This window comes from Vicugna pacos, chromosome 13 (genome assembly GCF_048564905.1).
Source record: "Vicugna pacos chromosome 13, VicPac4, whole genome shotgun sequence".
NCBI classification, from domain to species: Eukaryota; Metazoa; Chordata; class Mammalia; order Artiodactyla; family Camelidae; genus Vicugna; species Vicugna pacos.
Genome location: NC_132999.1, coordinates 36,455,193 through 36,475,401, shown reverse-complemented (window position 1 = coordinate 36,475,401; position 20,209 = coordinate 36,455,193). Strand labels below are relative to the sequence as shown.

The window sequence follows — 20,209 nt, the reverse complement described above, 5'->3', positions numbered from 1 at the left end:
TTAATGATGGCCATTCTATCTGGTGTGAGGTGATACCTCACTGTAGTTTTGATTTGCATTTCTCTGATAATTAGCAACACTGAGCATTTTTTCACATGCCTATTGGCCATTTGTATGTTTTCGTTGGAGAAATATTTGTTTAGGTCTTCTGCCCATTTTTCAATTGTGTTCTTGATTTTTTTGTTATTGAGTTGTATGAGCTGTTTGTATATGCTGGAAATTAAGCCCTTGCCAATTGCATCATTTGCAAATATTTACCCCCTTGGAGATCTTAGTCCCCCAGTAGGGAGTGTTTCCACCGGTGGACAAAACAATGGTCCCACTGAATTGCAAGATGAGTCATCAATTTGGCTAGTTGGGCTCCTTACACCACTGAACCAACAGGCACAGTAAGGAGCCAATCTACTGGCTGCAGTGATAGATTCTAATTACTAAAGGAAATTGGGGGATACTTCTGCACAACTGAAGCAAGGAGAACTCTGCTTAAAACTCACAGGATTCTCCTGGGGGCAATTCTTAGTAATTCCATGCCTGATAATAAAGGTTCATGCAAAACTATAGGCACCGAAAAATAGGCAGGATGACTGATGACTGGGACCCTTCAGTAATGAAAGTTTGGGTTACTCAAGTAGGCAAATCATCCAGAAAAACCAAAGTTCTGGCCGAGGACAAGGAATGGAAGATTGAAGAAGAAAGCCATAGATATTAAATATCACATCATGGCCAACTACAGAAACAAGGACTATAGTCATCTGCATATTTTCTCTCTGCGTATAATATACAGATGTTTATGTGTACCTAATAATCATTCTCTTCTTATTAACATTTAAAATCATTTTATGCACATATTGTCAGAAGTTAACTTTATAATGTTTTGAGGTAACAGAATGTTCAATGAGATTATGGTTGAGTTTGAGAGTAATTACTGTAACCCATCAGCTTCCCTGTAAGCAGAGATGTATCTTTATGCATTTAACAGTAAGAGTTTTTTAACTATATTGACAAAAGTTTAAAAATTTACTGATCATGAGTATGATATTTTGAGGAGAGCATCCAAAGTACGTTAGTTCATATGCAGAGACGTGAATTTAATTTTATGATCTAGTGTAAATTATCTTATAGATTAGGTCTCTGATTCTTTTTCATCACAAGGCTGTTTGCTCTGAAACTGGTCATGTGCTCCTGCAGGTCTGTTCCTTTAAACACAGCAACTACATTTCCTCTGCTTTCACCTCCTTCCCAACATCCCCCTAAAAGAGACACTGGTTACTTTGTAATTCAGTTCATCTAAAGTACATAAGGTAGTTGTCACTTTGCACAGTGGTTCAGGACCAGAAAAATGACCTGCTTGCTGCAATCATGCAAAATAATCTGATAAATTTTGACAAACTACATTATTAAATGTGTTGTCAGGGGTTGCCAGGAGCTTCCATGCCCTCTTCAGCCTGCCACCCTCCCAGCACCTTGATGTGTTCACTCACCTGGAAGCTCTCCAAACCCTGCACTCTAGAGGTTTTATGGAGATTTCACTATGTAGGCATGACTGATCAAATCATTGGCCATGGGTGACTAACCCAGTCTCACGCCCTTCCTCCCTGGAGGTTAGGGGGGAGGGCTGAAAGCTGCAAGTTTCTAATCGAGGCTTGGTCTTCCTGGGGAGCAGCCCCCATCCTGAAGCTATCCAGGGGCTGCTAAGAGCTGCCTGGTTAGAACCAAAGACCCTCCTACAACCGCTATCACTTAGGAAATTACAGAGGAGTTAGGAGCTCTGTGTCAGGAACCAGGACAAATCCATGACATCACAGGTCACCCCTTGGTGACTGACCATGGATACCTTTTAGCAAAAGGACTTTAACAGTTATGAGATACCAGCACACATCTAGATTCCCACGTAGTCATTCCTAATTCATCTAGTTCATCATTGCATTGTATGAAAATGTCTCCCAGGTTTGCAGGCTTCCATTCAATATCGTCAAGTTCCAAGAGCAGGAGTGACCTCAGCAACACATGGCTTCACCCACTGAGGTGTCACTGAGGATCAGCCAGACGGAAGAGACACGGAGAGCAAGGTATGGGGGAGTCCCTGCCCTCCCCGGGCTGCAGTTCTCTGGGAGCCTCCGTGTGTTCACCAGCCTGGAGGTTCCCTGGCTCGCTCTTTCCAGATCTTCACCTGGTTCCATGTGGGGGTCTTTTCTTTCAACCTGATTCATTTCTCCAGAAAGGAACCCTCCAGCTTCAAACCCAGGGTTAAAATGCAGCATGTGAGAGTGAGGGTGAGGGTGAGGGTGAGGGTGAGGGGTTCAGCCTTCCTTTCACAGATTTTCATTGTTTTCAGCCTCACACCTCACCCCTACCGCGTCTCTTAGTGTCCCCGAGCCCTGGGCTTTGCCCATGTCTCCAGGAGTAAACTTCCAGTGTGGGAGACATTATAGGCCTGGCTGGTGGCGTGTGTGGATGGGGCTCCCCGCAGACTCCCTCCCGGTGTCCACTTCAGATCCCTGCATCACACCCCACTCTGTCTCAGAGTCCTGACCTCCCCCAGAGCTCTGGGAGGCGGGCTCTGTGCTCAGAGGGGTCCACTCAGCTCGCACGTTGTGGTTTCCTCCACCCTCTTCCGCCAGCTTTCCATCTTCTAAACATGGCTTCAGTTTTCTTGGTCGCTAATGTTTCTCTGCCGTTTTCTCTGTTATGGGTTCAGACCTTTTAAAAATGCCTTGATTATCCTGTATTGGGGTCTGGAAGGCAGAGGGGAGATCGTAGGCCTTAGTTTGCCCTCTTTAAGCAGAAGTGTCCCACTAGTTTATAAGATTAAGGATGGGCACCAGTGGCCTTGGGCAGAAGGGAGAAACGGGAGACTCAGGAGAGGAAAAGCCAGACCGAGGCTTTCGCGTCATCTTTATTAACCGGCAGCACACACTTTGGCCATGAGAGGCGGGCTGACAGCGCTGCTGGAACACTCCTGGTGGCGGCCCTCTTCTCCCAAGCTCCACAGTTTGGCCTTGTACAGAGTGATGCCGCTGTAGACCGTGAAGTGGTTCAGCCTGCGGTCTTCGCGTTCCGGGCTGACCTAGAGGGGAGGATGCGGGCGGCAGAATGAAGCTGTGGGAAGGGGGAGGGACCTGGACTTGACTGTGGCCCCGGTCTCCTGATGTGCGGCCCCTGGTGCCTTTCCTTGCTAAAGCCTGTTTGTGAAATGAAAGTGACATTTGCATCAAAAGACTTGCCGGATGGTGTGAGAATAACCTTTGCAGAGTCGCTGCACTGCCTTTCCCACGGCCTGTGGTGGAGGCTTGTGAACTGTTTCCCCGACTGGCAGGGAAGCTGCATGAGGGTAAATGCTGCGTCTGTGTCCCCAGCACCTGGAGCAGTGTCCAGCACACACCTGGGACTCAGTACGTATCTGCTGTTGTTGAAGTGCTTACACAGGGAACTGAGTACAAGTGAGCCCCCTCACGTGTAAACCTCACCGTGCAATTAGCTTCAAGGATACACTTCAGCAAACGTCACCAGGAGACCAGAGGCTGAGGGGTATTCACTGAGTGTGGCTTCCCGAGATTCCCAGTATTGGGGTTGGGGTTCTCTGCCTGTGCGGGGCGAGGTCCTGCTAGGGGGCAGGAACCCTAAGTTAAGTTGGGGCTAAGCAAGACTCTTCTGCCTCCAGTTACATCACCCTGAAAGTCCAGCTTAATTACCTCTTATGGTCGCACAGTCCCTGGGACCAACATTTTCTGCGTGTGCTTTGTTTTCTTTGCTCCTAGTGCCGTTTGATGGCACTGTCCCCAGGTTTATAGTGACGAACAGGTTTGGTATATTTCCAGATCCTCTGCAACTCCACCGTGATGAGTGATCTGGGGTCCCAGGCAGTCAGTTATCTGCAGTGGGATTCAGGACGGTCTGAGCAGGGCAGGGCCGTCCAAGCCGGTCTCCCGTCTCCTTCCTGTCACAGCTGGTGGGTTGCCATGAGATGCGCTGGTCACAGATACTGCATTTCCACGTGCACACTTCGTACCTGTGGGAGCCAGGCCTTTTCTCTTTGAGAAAATAGAGAGTAGTGTGCTACTTCTTTGTGCTTTATAACATTCTTCTAAATTGCTTAATTATCTAAATTGGATGATTTATTTATTCTAGTTTTTTTGATAGAATTGACACGCAACACTGTGTAAATGTAATGTGTACAGCATAATGATTTGACTAAGATCATGAAATTATTATAACAATTTTAGTGAACATTAATCATCTCATATAGATGCAAAGTTAAATAGAAAAAAATTTCCCTTGTGATGAGAACTCTTAGGATTTACTCTCAACAACTTCCATATCTAACATATAGCAGTGTTAGTTTCATATGTATCACATTGTATAATACAACCCTGATACTTATTTCTTAAACTGAAGTATAGTTTCTTTTAAATTCAAGTATAGTTGGTTTACAATGTTGTGTTAGTTTCTAGTGTACAGCAGGGTGATTCAAATATATATATAAGTACGTGTGTGTGTGTGTGTGTATATATATATATATATATATATATATATATATATATATATATTCTTCTTCAGAGAACAAAGTTCCCTTACTATACAGTAGGATCTTGTTTTGTTTTTTTAAAAAAAATCTATTTTATATATATTAGCGTCTAACTGTTCATTGCAAGCCCCTAATTTATCTGTCTCCCCACTTTCCTCTTTGGTAACCATAAGTTTGTTTCTATGTCTCTGAGGCTGTTTCTTTTTTGTAAATAAGTTCATTTGTATCATTTTTAGCTCTCACATATAAGTAATATCATATTTGTCTTTATCTGACTTACTTTACTTGGATGATAATCTCTAGGTCCATCCATCTGGCTGCAAATGGCATTATTTTATTTTTTGTAGCTGAGTAATATTCCATGTGTGTATAAACCACATCTTTATTTATCTGTCGACTGGCATTTACGTTGCTTCCATATCTTGGCTATTATAAAAAGTGCTGCTATGAACATTGGGGTGCATGTATCTTTTCAAATTAGAGTCTCCTCCAGATACATGCCCAGGAGTGGGATTGCTGGATCATGTAGTAACTCTGTAGGCCTCACTTGCTTCAGCAATGACCTCCCTTAGAGTAGGGCACACAGTCAAGGGCAATGGAGCCTAACTGATCCCAGCCTTCAGGGCTTCAGCTGGGAGCAGACCCCACCCCCGACAGGGTGGTGACAGCTGTGGAGCAGAGAGGAAGCCCTACCTTGCATCCTGCACAGGCTCTAGATGTTAACACCAGCCACAGCTCTTATCAGGGGGATAATGGCCAGCACACCCCAGGGAAAGATGTGGTTGGCATCCATACCAAAACCAGCCCCCACACCAAAAACACTGGATCCACTCAGTCTACACAGGGATCCTCCCACATAAAAACACTGCCCCCAGACCACAGTACTGGTCTCCTAGATTTGCAGACTGAAAAGTAAAGTGAAAGGGCAGAGAAACTACTCCCAATTAAAGAACAAGCTGAATCCCTGAAAGAACAAATAATGAAACAGAGCTCTCCGGTCTACCAAAGCCTGAGCCCAAACAGGAGGGAATAAGCCCAGGAAGTGACTTCACCCACCAGTGCATGGGCAACAACCCCAGAGTCTCTGGACCATGACCCCCCTACCAGCAAGCTACCTCTAATGGTGGGGCTCCCTGGGGTTCTGGAGTCACCCATTGTGACCTGGTGCCAACAAACAGCAGCCAGCAGCCTCCACACAAGGCAGGGCCTGGCAACCAGTTGGACCAGGGGCCAACCAAGCCTACCCGAGGACTCACACAGCCTTACACAGCATGCAGCCCTTAGCGGGTGGACCCCTAGAGTACATAGCTTGGGTGATGAGAGGGGAGTGTGCTGCTGAGATGCATAGGACATCAGAGGGCCACTTCTCCAAGGCAGGGAAACATAACTAACCTACCAGATACATCAAAATACAAATAGCAATACAACAGGCAAGAGAGGAACGTATTCCAGATGAAGGAACAAGCTAAAACCTGAGAAGAACTAAGGGAAGTAAAAACAAACAGCGGGACTTAATCACACTTAAAAGCTTCTGCACATAAACTAAAAGAAAAGATAACCTATGGGGGGGGGGAATAATTGCAAATAAAAATGATGCAGCTGACCAAGGCTTAATCTCCAAAATGTACAAACAGCTCATACGACTCAATAACAGTAACAACAAAACCCCCAAACAATCCAATCAAACAGTGGGCAGGGGAGCAAAATAGACATTTATCCAAAGCAGACATACAGATGGTCACCAGGCTCATGAAAAGATGTTCAACATTGCTAATTATCAGAGAAATGCAAATCAAAACTACACTGAGGTATCACCTCACACCAGTCAGAATGGCTAACGTCAAATGGTCTACAAATAGTCAATGCTGGAGAGGGTATGAGAAAGGGGAACCCTCTTCCACTGCTGGTGGGAATGTAAATTGGTGCAGCCATCATGGAAAACCGTGTGGAGGTTTCTTTAAAAACTAAAAACAGAGCTACCACATGATCCAGCAATCCCTCTCCTGGGGATGCATCCAAAAGGACAAAAACTTCAATTCGAAAAGATACGTGAACCCCAGTGTTCATAGCAGCACTATTTGCAATAGCCAAGATGTAGAAACAACCCGAGGGCCCAGCAACAGACGCCTGGCTAAAGAAGATGTGGTACATGTATATGATGAAACATTCAAAAGGAATGAAAGATGCCATTTGCAACAAGATGGGTGTCCCTAGAGAGCAGTATTCTTAGTCAAGTAAGTCAGAGAAAGACAAATACTACAGACATCACTTACATGTGGAATCTAAAAAGTAATACAAATGAGTCTACATATGAAGTAGAAACAGACTCACACACATAGAAGCCAAGTTTATGGATACCAAAGGGGAAAGGGAGGCAGGAAGGGATAAATTAGGAGTTTGGGATTCGCAGACACAAACTACTATACACAAAATAGATAAGCAGCAAGGATTTTCTGTATAGCACAGGATTATATTCAATATCTTACAATAACCCGTAATGAATATGATTGGAAAAAATAACTGAAGCTCTGTGCTGTACACCTGGAACTAACTGGAACTAACACAACATTGTAAATCAACTACTCGTCAATTTATTAAAAAGTTAACACACAAAAAACGATCGCATTTCCCAGGCTTCTTGCACTTAGTGGTTCCCTTCTGATCAACGTGGGAGGCACTGTACTATCATAACCATTTTGCAGAGGAGGGGACAGAACTTAGACACACGGCTCAGACCACCCTACTAACGCCTGGAAGAGCAAACTCTGTCATCAACAAGCTTTGCTTAATCCACTCCTAGCCCAGCATTCATCATGTGCCAGACACTGCCCTAAGCACCTTACAAAACATCTTATTTAATCCTCAGAAAAATCTTACAAGTGCTGTAATATCTCCTTTCTACTAGGAGAAAACTTAGTCACAAAAGAGCTCAGTCACTTACCAGGCTCACACACCTGGTACGTCGTGGCCAGAGTTCAAGCCCAGGCTCCAAACCCTGCCCTCTTAGCCACCAGCTGGATTTCCTCTGAGCTCCTAGGTGAAGGAGCCACATTTACCAAGGGCTCAGAGGCCCATCCAATTTCTTGGCTTTCAGCCTGTGTCTCTGGGTATTTCTTCCTTGGTCCCTGGGCGGCATGGTGAATAAGATTTAGGAACCTGGCCGGGAGATGAGACATGAGTTATGAAGGAGGCAGGCTTTGGGACCAACGGGAGATCCTGTGCCCCTGACTCTGCCACGTCCTCCCTTCGAGGGAGAGCACCGGCCTCAGAGCCCGCAGCACAGGTGTCTGGTTCCTCCACTCATCTCTCCACAAACATTTGTTGAGCACAAACTCTGTGGCAGGCACTGTTTGAGCCCTGGAGGTAGAGCAGAGTGAGACAGACATGGTCCCTGCTCTCCTGGAGGTGTGGTCCAGGTGAGAGGACAGGGGACATAATATTCAAGTAGAAAAACAAACCTGATGGTGGCAGACAGCGATGCAAACTCTAAAGAGGTGGGGTAGACAAAGGGGCAGGTGGAGGCAGGGCTGGATTCTCAGCATGGTGAGGGGAGGACTCTCTGGATGCCATGCAGGAGCTAATCCTGAGAGAGGCAGACAAAAAGCCCCCACAGGCAGCAAGAGCAAATGTCCCGGGGCACGAGCGAGTTTGGGCAATGGGGCTGCACAGAGAGGGTGAGGAGCTGGGCTGTAAGAAGTGAGCTCAAGTCCTTCTGAGTTGAAATAAGTATGGCTGCCAACACCAGGTATATTTGGAACTCCTCGGCTTAAGGGCTTCGTTCCATTTTCAATCCACCCTATCAAGTCTCGATTTGAGAGAGGCAGTCTGACAAGGGGAAGAAGCTGGCTTGTAGTCAGCCATTCCTGGCCCTTCCACTACTAGCTTGACAGGTGGTTTAACTTCTCTGGGCCTCACTTTGCTCATCTGTCAAATGGAAGGAAAAGATGCCTGAGAATGGAACGAAGGAATGTGAATGAAGGACCTGGCACTGGGCTGAGCTTGTCCTGAATATAAGGCGGCTGGTGATGAACTCCTGCCTGGTGTTCAAGACCCTCACCCCCTGCAATTTTCCTTATTGCTGCGAGGCCCCAGCTCCTACCCTTCAACTCTAGCCGGGCCGGTGTCTTCATTCAGGTAACAACCCACTTCCTTGGACTGAGCTCTGTTAGTCTGTTCACTTGTCTGTACGATGCTAGGAGGTCCTCCCTCCTCCTGCCCACCCCCCACTTCCCACCCTGTCCTCTTACATAAATCCTACCTCCTTCTCTATCAAACTCCACTCTAAGAAGGTAGAGGGGGAGGAGGAGAGCTTGCCAGAAGGATCAGGCTTCCCATCAACTATCTCCACTCCCTCACTCCCAGACATGGCCCCCGTCCGCCCGTGCATCACAGCCATGCCAAACGACTCCCAGTGCTTGGGCCATGCCGGTGCCTCTCACTTCTGTGCTTTCCCATATAACTCGGAATGTCCTTCCCCATTCTGCTACACCTGCCGTGCTCCACCTCGCCCTGACATCGCCTCCTCCAGGAAGACTTCCCAGAACTCCACTGCCTGACTGGGGCATCTGTCTTCCACGTTGCTGCCATCCCAAGCCTGCTTCCTGTTCACCTGTGTATTTGCTTGTCTGTCTCCTTGACTGTAGTGTGAGCTCCCCAGCCCCACCCTAGTGACGATCACGTGGTAACGATGAAAATAACATGTCCTCGTCACCAGGCACCAGATACTGTTCTAAGCACTTGCCGTGTTCTGTTTAATCCTCACAATGTCCCTAAGAGATAGGCTCCGAGAGGTTGAAAGACTTGCCCAAGTCACAGAGCCAGATTTGAACTCAGTCAGTAGGATCCCAGAACCTGTGCTTGTAACAGCTAAGCGTTGGATGGATGAATGAGCACAACGTCAGGGCCATTAGGAACCTGTTTTTTGCCTGGATGGTGAATAAACTGGCAGTTCGTTTGACTGCGTCAGCCTCTTGTGAGCTTCATTCCTATGAGTCCAGTTTTCAGACGATCAGAGGACTGAGCTTTCCCCAAGGAGACACGACCCTGAGAGGTCTCCCAGCCAGCTGCCCCTCTGTGCTCTGTCTCAGTGGCATTCTCAGTCCTGGACTTACCACCTGCAGGTTCCTCCAGGTTATCATGCCAGGACACGGGCTTTCTGGTGATTGTGTGAACTAGAGGGAAACAGCATCACAGGCTCACATTAAAAAACTCTCTTCCTGGCCTCTCTAAGACCCGCCCGAGGCCAGACACCCATTTCCTGAGTGTCTGTCACATGTCAGGCATTGTGCTGGGCGCCAAGGAATAGGACCTTCAAGGACCTCACAATCGGAGAGGCACTGTCCTGTCCCGTGGCACCAGCCATCTCAGAAGACATTTTATTCCATATCCCCCATGTGATAGTAACCCTTTCCTAACCCTAAAAGTGCCTTAGGAACTTTATTTGTTAAATTATTTTGAATTGTGGTGAAGTATGTATGACATAGAATTTACCATCTGAATCCTTTTTAAGTATACAGTTCAGTAGTGTGCATCATATTCACGTTGAATGAAAGCAGTTGCCAGGATGTTTCTATGCCTAAAATCAACAACTCCCCGTTGTCACTTCCTGCCTTGTCCTTGGCAGCCACTGTTTTCCTTTGTCTGTGAAGTTGACTACCCTACATACTTCATATAATTTAATTTAACATTAAAAGAGAAAAAAGTAGGCCTGGCCTAAAGGGAGAGGGCCGCCACAGCGTTAGGAAGCACCTAAACACTGACTCCAGAGGCTGTGCTCTTCCCCGCGGTGTACTCCCTCCCTCCCTCCCTCCCACCACCCCCCATGCCCCCCCACCTCCCCATCCCCCCATCCATCATCCACCCACCCATCCATCCACCCACCCATCCATCCATCCATGCAGGATAGTGTGTTCGTGTGTGTTTAGGTCTGGGGACACAGTTAGAACGTGTCAGTTGGGCTGTCATGTCTGCAGTTTCCTGAGCCCAGCAAGTGACTTCATGACTTCTTGCTTTTAGCTCCTGCTGTTCCTCCTCCTTAGCCTGGAAGGCTCCTTCCCCTGTAGTCTGTCTGGGGAACACCTACCCAATGTTTTCAATGAAATCACATGTAATCTTTCAAAAACCTTTCTGGACTCTACAGCCTCTAGTCTAATTTTCCTTTGTGCCATGTTCTACCCCAAATCTGTAGTCCTAGAATACTTTACTAAGCTTATTTGAATATAAATCAGTTCCTTGAGAACAAGAAATCTAAGTAGTCCGTCTCTGAATTGTCCTGTCGGCCACAATGTGTATACGTATGTAGGCTTTTGGTGAATGTTTGCTGGCTGAACGGCCTTCCCACTAGACGGCACTGTGACTTCCTTCTGCTTACATTATTACGGAAACCCTTACATCATGCAGAAATGCAGATTTCATCACACCCGGCTGAGCTAGAGTAGCACCTTTGTTACTTACCTGGGTCACTTTGCCTAGAAAGAATCAAACAGCCTCCTGAAGTCTTCAGTACCTTCCTAAGGATGAGAAGAACAGGAACTATCAATTAGCTGAGGAGCCGCACGGTTAGCTTTGGGAAAACTAGCAAGACAGAATTTGTCCTCTGCCACATTGAGCCTTCTTTAGCTTGGGCCAGTGGTGCTGCAGCCCCAGCTCTACACAGGGCTAGAGGTAGGGCTAGGTGGAGGCTCAGGAGAAAGAGGGATGGAATTTCTTTCACTTCCCTCCACTCCAGCTCCACATTATTCTGTCTTCCAGTTGCCTTGGACCTGGGCTCTGAACATACTACAGCCCAGCCCAGCTCAGTCAGGCCAGCCCAGTGGCTCCCTAGAGCTAGTTCCTGCTTACCTTGGGTTCTTGCAGGCCATCAGGGGACTTCTAAACTCCACAACTATGCACTGGGAAATACTGGAGAGTGAAAAACATAGTGGCCCTGGCCCTCTAGCTTCTCATCCAGCATCCGACGTTGCAGATTCTTCTTGAAATCTCTGGGTACTCTCTCAATTAGGATCAAGTGCAGAGACCCAGCTAGCAGGGAAATCAACTAGAAAATAGAGTGAAAAATAAAATAGCATTCACATTGGCATGAAATTGAATCATTGAGGGATTAAACAAAATACCCCCAGGTTCTCTCACTAACCAACCAGAAGAATGTCCACAAGCTGATAAAGCACCCTGTGATTCTCTCCCTCATCTTGCCTTTAAAAACTCCTCCCCGAAAGCCATCGAGGAGTTTGGATCTTGTGAATATTCTCCTTGCTTGGCGCCATGTTGGGTGCCCTGCTGTAAACACTGTACTTTCCTTCACCACAACCAGGCATCGTTAGATTGGCTTTGCTGTAAGAAGACCCAAGTTAGGTTCAGTAACAAACTTGTAGTAGGGAAGAACAAGTCTGACACCACATTGGGTCTGTTTCTTTTACTTTAACCTTTGTATTCTACTGCTTTTGCTCTAAGTTAAGAACGTTGCCTATTGGCTGCAATATATAGACAGCCAATTGTCACGGCTCTGACCTTTAAAAGTATAACACTTTTCCATTCATAGAGAGATTAGAAGTTGCAGAACAGAGAATTTACATCAACACTATGAACTGATCTACATGGACAGCTACAAGAACAAAGGATTCTGACGCCAAGAAGTTTGTTAGAACCAACCCCATCCCTCCTCTTTTAGTACTAAAGAAGCCTGAATTCTGACTTGCATAAGACAGTTCTTTGGGACACTAGTCCACCATCTTCTAGGTCTGCTGACTTTCTGAATGAAGTCACATTCCTTGCACCAACAACTTGTCTCTTGGTTTATTGGCCTGTCATGCAGTGAGCACTACAAGCTTGGACTCAGTAACAAATTGACACATATGATGAATAGTAGTAGGATACGACTGCAAGTCCTGTGTACACTGAATGGATGATAGGGAAATATCAAGAACTTTGTCAAGAAGTTTGACAATATGGATGAATAGGATGTATATCTTCTGTGAAGATATACATTCCTAGACATGCAAAAAAGAAAAATGATGGCTTTATATGTATTTAAAAGTGGAATTTGTAACATCCCACAATATGCATTCCAGGCCCAGATGGTTTTTCAAACATGTAATGAAGAAAATACCAATACTACATTGTTTCAGAAAACAGAAGTGGAGGGAACATTTTCCAACTCATTTAATAAGATCGACATTATATTGATACTAAAACCAGACAAATTATTACAAAAAGGAACATTTCCCAGTTCATTTGATGAGGTCAGCATTACCTTGACACTGAAACAAGTCAGATCATTAAAAAAGGAAATCTAAAGGTAAATATCCTTCATGAATATAGATGCAAAACTTCTTAACTCAGTATTAGAAAATAATATCCAGTAATATATTAAAAGAATAATACACCATGACCAAATGAAGTTTGTCAGATGCAAGGGTGAATGAAGGTTTGGAAATACTATTTCACCATATTAATGAGTAAAAGAGAAAAGCCATATGACCCCCTGTGTACATTTGGCAAATGGGGAGGAACGTAAAAGGGGAGAGCGGCTGCCTTCTTTATGGGAGATCCTTGCACCTCCCTCCTGGCACCATAACTCGTCAGACCCATAGTTCCAAATTAGAGATTCTTGATAAGCATTCGTATTTAAAAAACAAAACAAAACAAAACAAAAACTTTTTATGCTGAGACATCACACTATGCAGAAAAGTGCTCTTCTCCGAAATGTATAGCTCACCCTGATTTATCACAGAGTACACATCTGTCACCATCACAAAAGCCAAGAAGTAGAATATTGATAACATGCCAGAAGCCTCTCTCATGTCCATTCCCAAACACTATTTTCTCCGTTCTCTGAACGGTAACAGCTGTCCTGACTCCTAACACTAAAGACTCCTTGGCTGATTTTTCACATTCTATAAATGGAATCCTATGGTATGCATGCTTTCTTTTTGCTTCTTTTGCTCAACATTTTGTTTGTGAAATCCATCTATGCTGTTGCATATAGACATGGTTTTATTACTTTTTATTACTGTGGTGTTCCCTTTTGTGATGATACCACATTTTAATCACTAACTTTACTACTAATGAGCATTGGATTGTTTCACTAGACTATTAAAACAATGCAGTATGAACATTGTTGTAGATGTCCCTTGGTGCACACGGGCAAACATTTTGTTGGATATATACTTAGTGGAACTGACAGATTATAGGGAATGCCTACGGTTCAGTTTCTGTAGATGGTATCAAAATGTTTTCCATAATAGTGGAACTGATTTACTCTACTACTAGGGTTCGTACTGCTCCACTACTTTGCCAACTCTTGGCATTGTTTGTCTTTATTACAGCCATTCTGTAATTTAGTGTTTAGTGGCATCTCATTATGCTGTTAAGTTTGCATTTTCGGTTGACTAGTGAGATTGACCAACTTTTTTGGATGTTTATTAGTCACTCAGAAACTCTTTTGTGAAGTGACTGTTCCAAATTTTTCTATTTTTCTTCTGGATTACTTGTCTTTTCTTTATCAATTTGTTGGAGTTCTCCATATATTAATGATGTAAGCCGTTTGAGAGTTGTACGTGCTGCAAATTAATTTTCCCACTGTATGACTTTGTCTTTTTAGTCTTAGTGTCTTTTTGATAACGTAAAACACACTTAAGAGTGTATTTTTAAAATTACATACGTTCAAATGTATTAGTCTTTCCTTTTCTGATTCGTGCCTTCTAAATGCCACATGAGACATTTTCCTAATCTGATATTGTGAAATACTTTTTACATTACCTTCTTGATCAATGTAGTCCAAAAAGATGAAGCAAGCCACAATTTAAAATGTTGTAGTATCAAAAAGAGCCAAAAGAAACAGAAAAAATTAACTTCAAAAATGTTTTATTTAAAGCAATATATTCAAATTGTCATTTCAATATTTCATTCTAAAAACTATGGAGACATTTTATAGTGTTGTCATACAAGTGCTTAAAATCTAGCACAAATGTGACACTTAATAGAACATCTGAAGTGGTTAATAGCCAAGCACAACCAGGACACATTTTCTAGAGAGGTTATGTTTTTACCCTTTCATTTTAGGTCTGTGTTGCACCTGAAGTTGATTTTTGAGTGTACTATGAGGTAGGAATCCAGCTTAATTTTGTTCCCATATGAGTATCCAATTGACCCCAACCAGCTTATTGAAAAGACAGTCCTATCCTCACTTGTCTTCTAGGAGACTTTTGTCTTAAATCAAGTGTTCATACATGTATGAATCTCTTTCTGGACTCGATGCCATGCCATTTGTCTGTCTGTCTGTCTATGTTTGCATCAGTACTGCACTATCTTCACTACTGTAATTTTTGTAATAAGTTCTGACATCTGATAGGGAAATCGTTCCTACAAGTTCTTGGCTCTTCTTGGCCCTTGGTCAAGTTTCCCCAAAAGTATCTGCTAGGATTTTGATCAGCATCTGAAGAGGATGGATAAGATGAGGATGAAGGAAAAGTATAGTTAGTGGTAAGATACCCAGGATCTGGTCGTGGCTGAAAACGCCATCATAGAAAAGAGGAACTGCGCTTACCTTCAGGCTGAATGTTGTTTGGCTATCATCTTGAATTCTCTCGGTCCACCAGGTAAGGCCTCTGGGACTCCACAATCCTGGCAATTCTGAACGGCACCAGAGCCGTCCTAGTAGCAGGGATACTGTCTCTCCAGGATGAGATTTGTGAATCACCAGGTCTTGTCGGGAGTGGCTGGAGTCCTGGCCAGACTAGAGTCCAAGGGACTAGAAACGAGGGCGAGGAGGAGGAGTAGGGGCACCGTTAAAGGGATGATAGGAAAGGGGAGCCAGATGATTGGGGCAGCGAGTGGATGGTCTGCGAGGAGCAGAGAAAGAGCTGAGCGTGGAATTCCTTAAGGTACGGTGGCAGGAAGGGACGGCACCACTCAGAGAAGGGAAATGGGTAGGGCGCAAGGGTGCAAGAGGTGGGCGGGGCTGGGGAGCAGGCTGCCGGTTAAAAGACTGAGAAGCCAGGGGAGGAAGGTGGGTTGAACGATGAGAGCGAGAAGGAACAGAAGGAGGAGGTGGAGGCCGGGGATGAGATGCAGAAATTCGAGGTAGCTTTCTTGACATTTTTTCCAAAGGCAAGTCTCTAGTTCCTCATCTTGTGAAAATGAGAAACTGGCAGAAACTCACACATGCTTCGGCAGTTATTCACATACAACCGCTCGCATCACCGCATGTCAAAATGCCCATTATGAAGTGTACATACCTCTCCCTTTGCAGCCAATGAGAAGGCCCCACCAACCAGAGCCATGATCCCGGTTTCTAGGTTGAAAAATGGTCATGGGACATGGCAAAGAGAAGAAATGGAGTCTAATAGTATTCCCTGTTTTTGGGCTAACAAATAGTTTTGCCCCTCAGGAGGCAGCATTGATCAAAGAGCTAGGATAGAGTGGGGGTTGGGACCTAGGAGAACGGCTCTGAAGCAGGAATGGCCAGAGTAAGTCAGTGAGAAGTCAGTGCCCCCACCTATTGAACTTACTACATTTTCTAAAGCCCTTTCACATCATTTATATCACTCCATGAGAATGAGTAATCAGAGAAAAGACATTATGTCCGTTTTACCAATATGGCTACTGAAGATCAGACAGGGAACTATCTAGACAGGCAGTGAGTGAAAAAGCAGGTACAACTAGAACTTTTATTTATTTATTTATTTTTAGAGGCGGTACCGAGGATTGAACCCAGGACCTGGGGCATGCTAAGCATGTGCTCTACCACTTGAGCTATCCCCACCCCCGTATTTTCAGTTTTTTTAAGGAATCTCCATACTGTTTTCCATAATGGCTACACCAAACTATATTCCCACCAAGAGTGTAGGAGGGTTCCCTTTTCTCCATATCCTCTCTAGCATTTATCATCTATGGAGATTTTAATGATGGCCATTCTATCTGGTGTGAGGTGATACCTCACTGTAGTTTTGATTTGCATTTCTCTGATAATTAGCAACACTGAGCATTTTTTCACATGCCTATTGGCCATTTGTATGTTTTCGTTGGAGAAATATTTGTTTAGGTCTTCTGCCCATTTTTCAATTGTGTTCTTGATTTTTTTGTTATTGAGTTGTATGAGCTGTTTGTATATGCTGGAAATTAAGCCCTTGCCAATTGCATCATTTGCAAATATTTACCCCCTTGGAGATCTTAGTCCCCCAGTAGGGAGTGTTTCCACCGGTGGACAAAACAATGGTCCCACTGAATTGCAAGATGAGTCATCAATTTGGCTAGTTGGGCTCCTTACACCACTGAACCAACAGGCACAATAAGGAGCCAATCTACTGGCTGCAGTGATAGATTCTAATTACTAAAGGAAATTGGGGGATACTTCTGCACAACTGAAGCAAGGAGAACTCTGCTTAAAACTCACAGGATTCTCCTGGGGGCAATTCTTAGTAATTCCATGCCTGATAATAAAGGTTCATGCAAAACTATAGGCACTGAAAAATAGGCAGGATGACTGATGACTGGGACCCTTCAGTAATGAAAGTTTGGGTTACTCAAGTAGGCAAATCATCCAGAAAAACCAAAGTTCTGGCCGAGGACAAGGAATGGAAGATTGAAGAAGAAAGCCATAGATATTAAATATCACATCATGGCCAACTACAGAAACAAGGACTATAGTCATCTGCATATTTTCTCTCTGCGTATAATATACAGATGTTTATGTGTACCTAATAATCATTCTCTTCTTATTAACATTTAAAATCATTTTATGCACATATTGTCAGAAGTTAACTTTATAATGTTTTGAGGTAACAGAATGTTCAATGAGATTATGGTTGAGTTTGAGAGTAATTACTGTAACCCATCAGCTTCCCTGTAAGCAGAGATGTATCTTTATGCATTTAACAGTAAGAGTTTTTTAACTATATTGACAAAAGTTTAAAAATTTACTGATCATGAGTATGATATTTTGAGGAGAGCATCCAAAGTACGTTAGTTCATATGCAGAGACGTGAATTTAATTTTATGATCTAGTGTAAATTATCTTATAGATTAGGTCTCTGATTCTTTTTCATCACAAGGCTGTTTGCTCTGAAACTGGTCATGTGCTCCTGCAGGTCTGTTCCTTTAAACACAGCAACTACATTTCCTCTGCTTTCACCTCCTTCCCAACATCCCCCTAAAAGAGACACTGGTTACTTTGTAATTCAGTTCATCTAAAGTACATAAGGTAGTTGTCACTTTGCACAGTGGTTCAGGACCAGAAAAATGACCTGCTTGCTGCAATCATGCAAAATAATCTGATAAATTTTGACAAACTACATTATTAAATGTGTTGTCAGGGGTTGCCAGGAGCTTCCATGCCCTCTTCAGCCTGCCACCCTCCCAGCACCTTGATGTGTTCACTCACCTGGAAGCTCTCCAAACCCTGCACTCTAGAGGTTTTATGGAGATTTCACTATGTAGGCATGACTGATCAAATCATTGGCCATGGGTGACTAACCCAGTCTCACGCCCTTCCTCCCTGGAGGTTAGGGGGGAGGGCTGAAAGCTGCAAGTTTCTAATCGAGGCTTGGTCTTCCTGGGGAGCAGCCCCCATCCTGAAGCTATCCAGGGGCTGCTAAGAGCTGCCTGGTTAGAACCAAAGACCCTCCTACAACCGCTATCACTTAGGAAATTACAGAGGAGTTAGGAGCTCTGTGTCAGGAACCAGGACAAATCCATGACATCACAGGTCACCCCTTGGTGACTGACCATGGATACCTTTTAGCAAAAGGACTTTAACAGTTATGAGATACCAGCACACATCTAGATTCCCACGTAGTCATTCCTAATTCATCTAGTTCATCATTGCATTGTATGAAAATGTCTCCCAGGTTTGCAGGCTTCCATTCAATATCGTCAAGTTCCAAGAGCAGGAGTGACCTCAGCAACACATGGCTTCACCCACTGAGGTGTCACTGAGGATCAGCCAGACGGAAGAGACACGGAGAGCAAGGTATGGGGGAGTCCCTGCCCTCCCCGGGCTGCAGTTCTCTGGGAGCCTCCGTGTGTTCACCAGCCTGGAGGTTCCCTGGCTCGCTCTTTCCAGATCTTCACCTGGTTCCATGTGGGGGTCTTTTCTTTCAACCTGATTCATTTCTCCAGAAAGGAACCCTCCAGCTTCAAACCCAGGGTTAAAATGCAGCATGTGAGAGTGAGGGTGAGGGTGAGGGTGAGGGTGAGGGGTTCAGCCTTCCTTTCACAGATTTTCATTGTTTTCAGCCTCACACCTCACCCCTACCGCGTCTCTTAGTGTCCCCGAGCCCTGGGCTTTGCCCATGTCTCCAGGAGTAAACTTCCAGTGTGGGAGACATTATAGGCCTGGCTGGTGGCGTGTGTGTGGATGGGGCTCCCCGCAGACTCCCTCCCGGTGTCCACTTCAGATCCCTGCATCACACCCCACTCTGTCTCAGAGTCCTGACCTCCCCCAGAGCTCTGGGAGGCGGGCTCTGTGCTCAGAGGGGTCCACTCAGCTCGCACGTTGTGGTTTCCTCCACCCTCTTCCGCCAGCTTTCCATCTTCTAAACATGGCTTCAGTTTTCTTGGTCGCTAATGTTTCTCTGCCGTTTTCTCTGTTATGCGTTCAGACCTTTTAAAAATCCCTTGATTATCCTGTATTGGGGTCTGGAAGGCAGAGGGGAGATCGTAGGCCTTAGTTTGCCCTCTTTAAGCAGAAGTGTCCCACTAGTTTATAAGATTAAGGATGGGCACCAGTGGCCTTGGGCAGAAGGGAGAAACGGGAGACTCAGGAGAGGAAAAGCCAGACCGAGGCTTTCGCGTCATCTTTATTAACCGGCAGCACACACTTTGGCCATGAGAGGCGGGCTGACAGCGCTGCTGGAACACTCCTGGTGGCGGCCCTCTTCTCCCAAGCTCCACAGTTTGGCCTTGTACAGAGTGATGCCGCTGTAGACCGTGAAGTGGTTCAGCCTGCGGTCTTCGCGTTCCGGGCTGACCTAGAGGGGAGGATGCGGGCGGCAGAATGAAGCTGTGGGAAGGGGGAGGGACCTGGACTTGACTGTGGCCCCGGTCTCCTGATGTGCGGCCCCTGGTGCCTTTCCTTGCTAAAGCCTGTTTGTGAAATGAAAGTGACATTTGCATCAAAAGACTTGCCGGATGGTGTGAGAATAACCTTTGCAGAGTCGCTGCACTGCCTTTCCCACGGCCTGTGGTGGAGGCTTGTGAACTGTTTCCCCGACTGGCAGGGAAGCTGCATGAGGGTAAATGCTGCGTCTGTGTCCCCAGCACCTGGAGCAGTGTCCAGCACACACCTGGGACTCAGTACGTATCTGCTGTTGTTGAAGTGCTTACACAGGGAACTGAGTACAAGTGAGCCCCCTCACGTGTAAACCTCACCGTGCAATTAGCTTCAAGGATGCACTTCAGCAAACGTCACCAGGAGACCAGAGGCTGAGGGGTATTCACTGAGTGTGGCTTCCCGAGATTCCCAGTATTGGGGTTGGGGTTCTCTGCCTGTGCGGGGCGAGGTCCTGCTAGGGGGCAGGAACCCTAAGTTAAGTTGGGGCTAAGCAAGACTCTTCTGCCTCCAGTTACATCACCCTGAAAGTCCAGCTTAATTACCTCTTATGGTCGCACAGTCCCTGGGACCAACATTTTCTGCGTGTGCTTTGTTTTCTTTGCTCCTAGTGCCGTTTGATGGCACTGTCCCCAGGT

At 45.3% G+C, this 20,209-nt stretch overlaps 2 long non-coding RNA genes across 9 annotated transcripts in view; one reads left to right on the top strand and one right to left on the bottom strand.

The window, feature by feature from the left end:
• LOC140700684 (uncharacterized) overlaps positions 1–18,487 on the top strand; it is a 98,752-nt gene extending 80,265 nt beyond the window's left edge. For 2 of the 3 annotated variants that reach the window (XR_012079206.1, XR_012079207.1), the window contains exons 6-7: positions 1,948–2,069; positions 18,370–18,487. This is a non-coding gene — a long non-coding RNA (uncharacterized lncRNA). Of the gene's footprint in view, positions 1–1,947; positions 2,070–17,835; positions 18,124–18,369 lie in introns of those variants that run through there. The other variant, XR_012079208.1, reaches the window with a different exon arrangement.
• Positions 2,879–15,701, bottom strand: LOC140700681 (uncharacterized). Of its 6 annotated transcripts, none has more exons than XR_012079186.1 (7): positions 15,069–15,701; positions 11,366–11,561; positions 10,979–11,034; positions 7,984–9,696; positions 7,467–7,882; positions 3,693–4,031; positions 2,879–3,067 (listed from the first exon to the last, which is right to left on the bottom strand). It is a non-coding gene; the product is annotated as an uncharacterized lncRNA (long non-coding RNA). The 6 variants fall into 6 exon arrangements; XR_012079189.1 differs by having other exon boundaries at positions 7,467–7,681; XR_012079188.1 differs by having other exon boundaries at positions 7,467–7,681; positions 9,637–9,696.
• Positions 18,488–20,209: the final 1,722 nt, after the last annotated feature.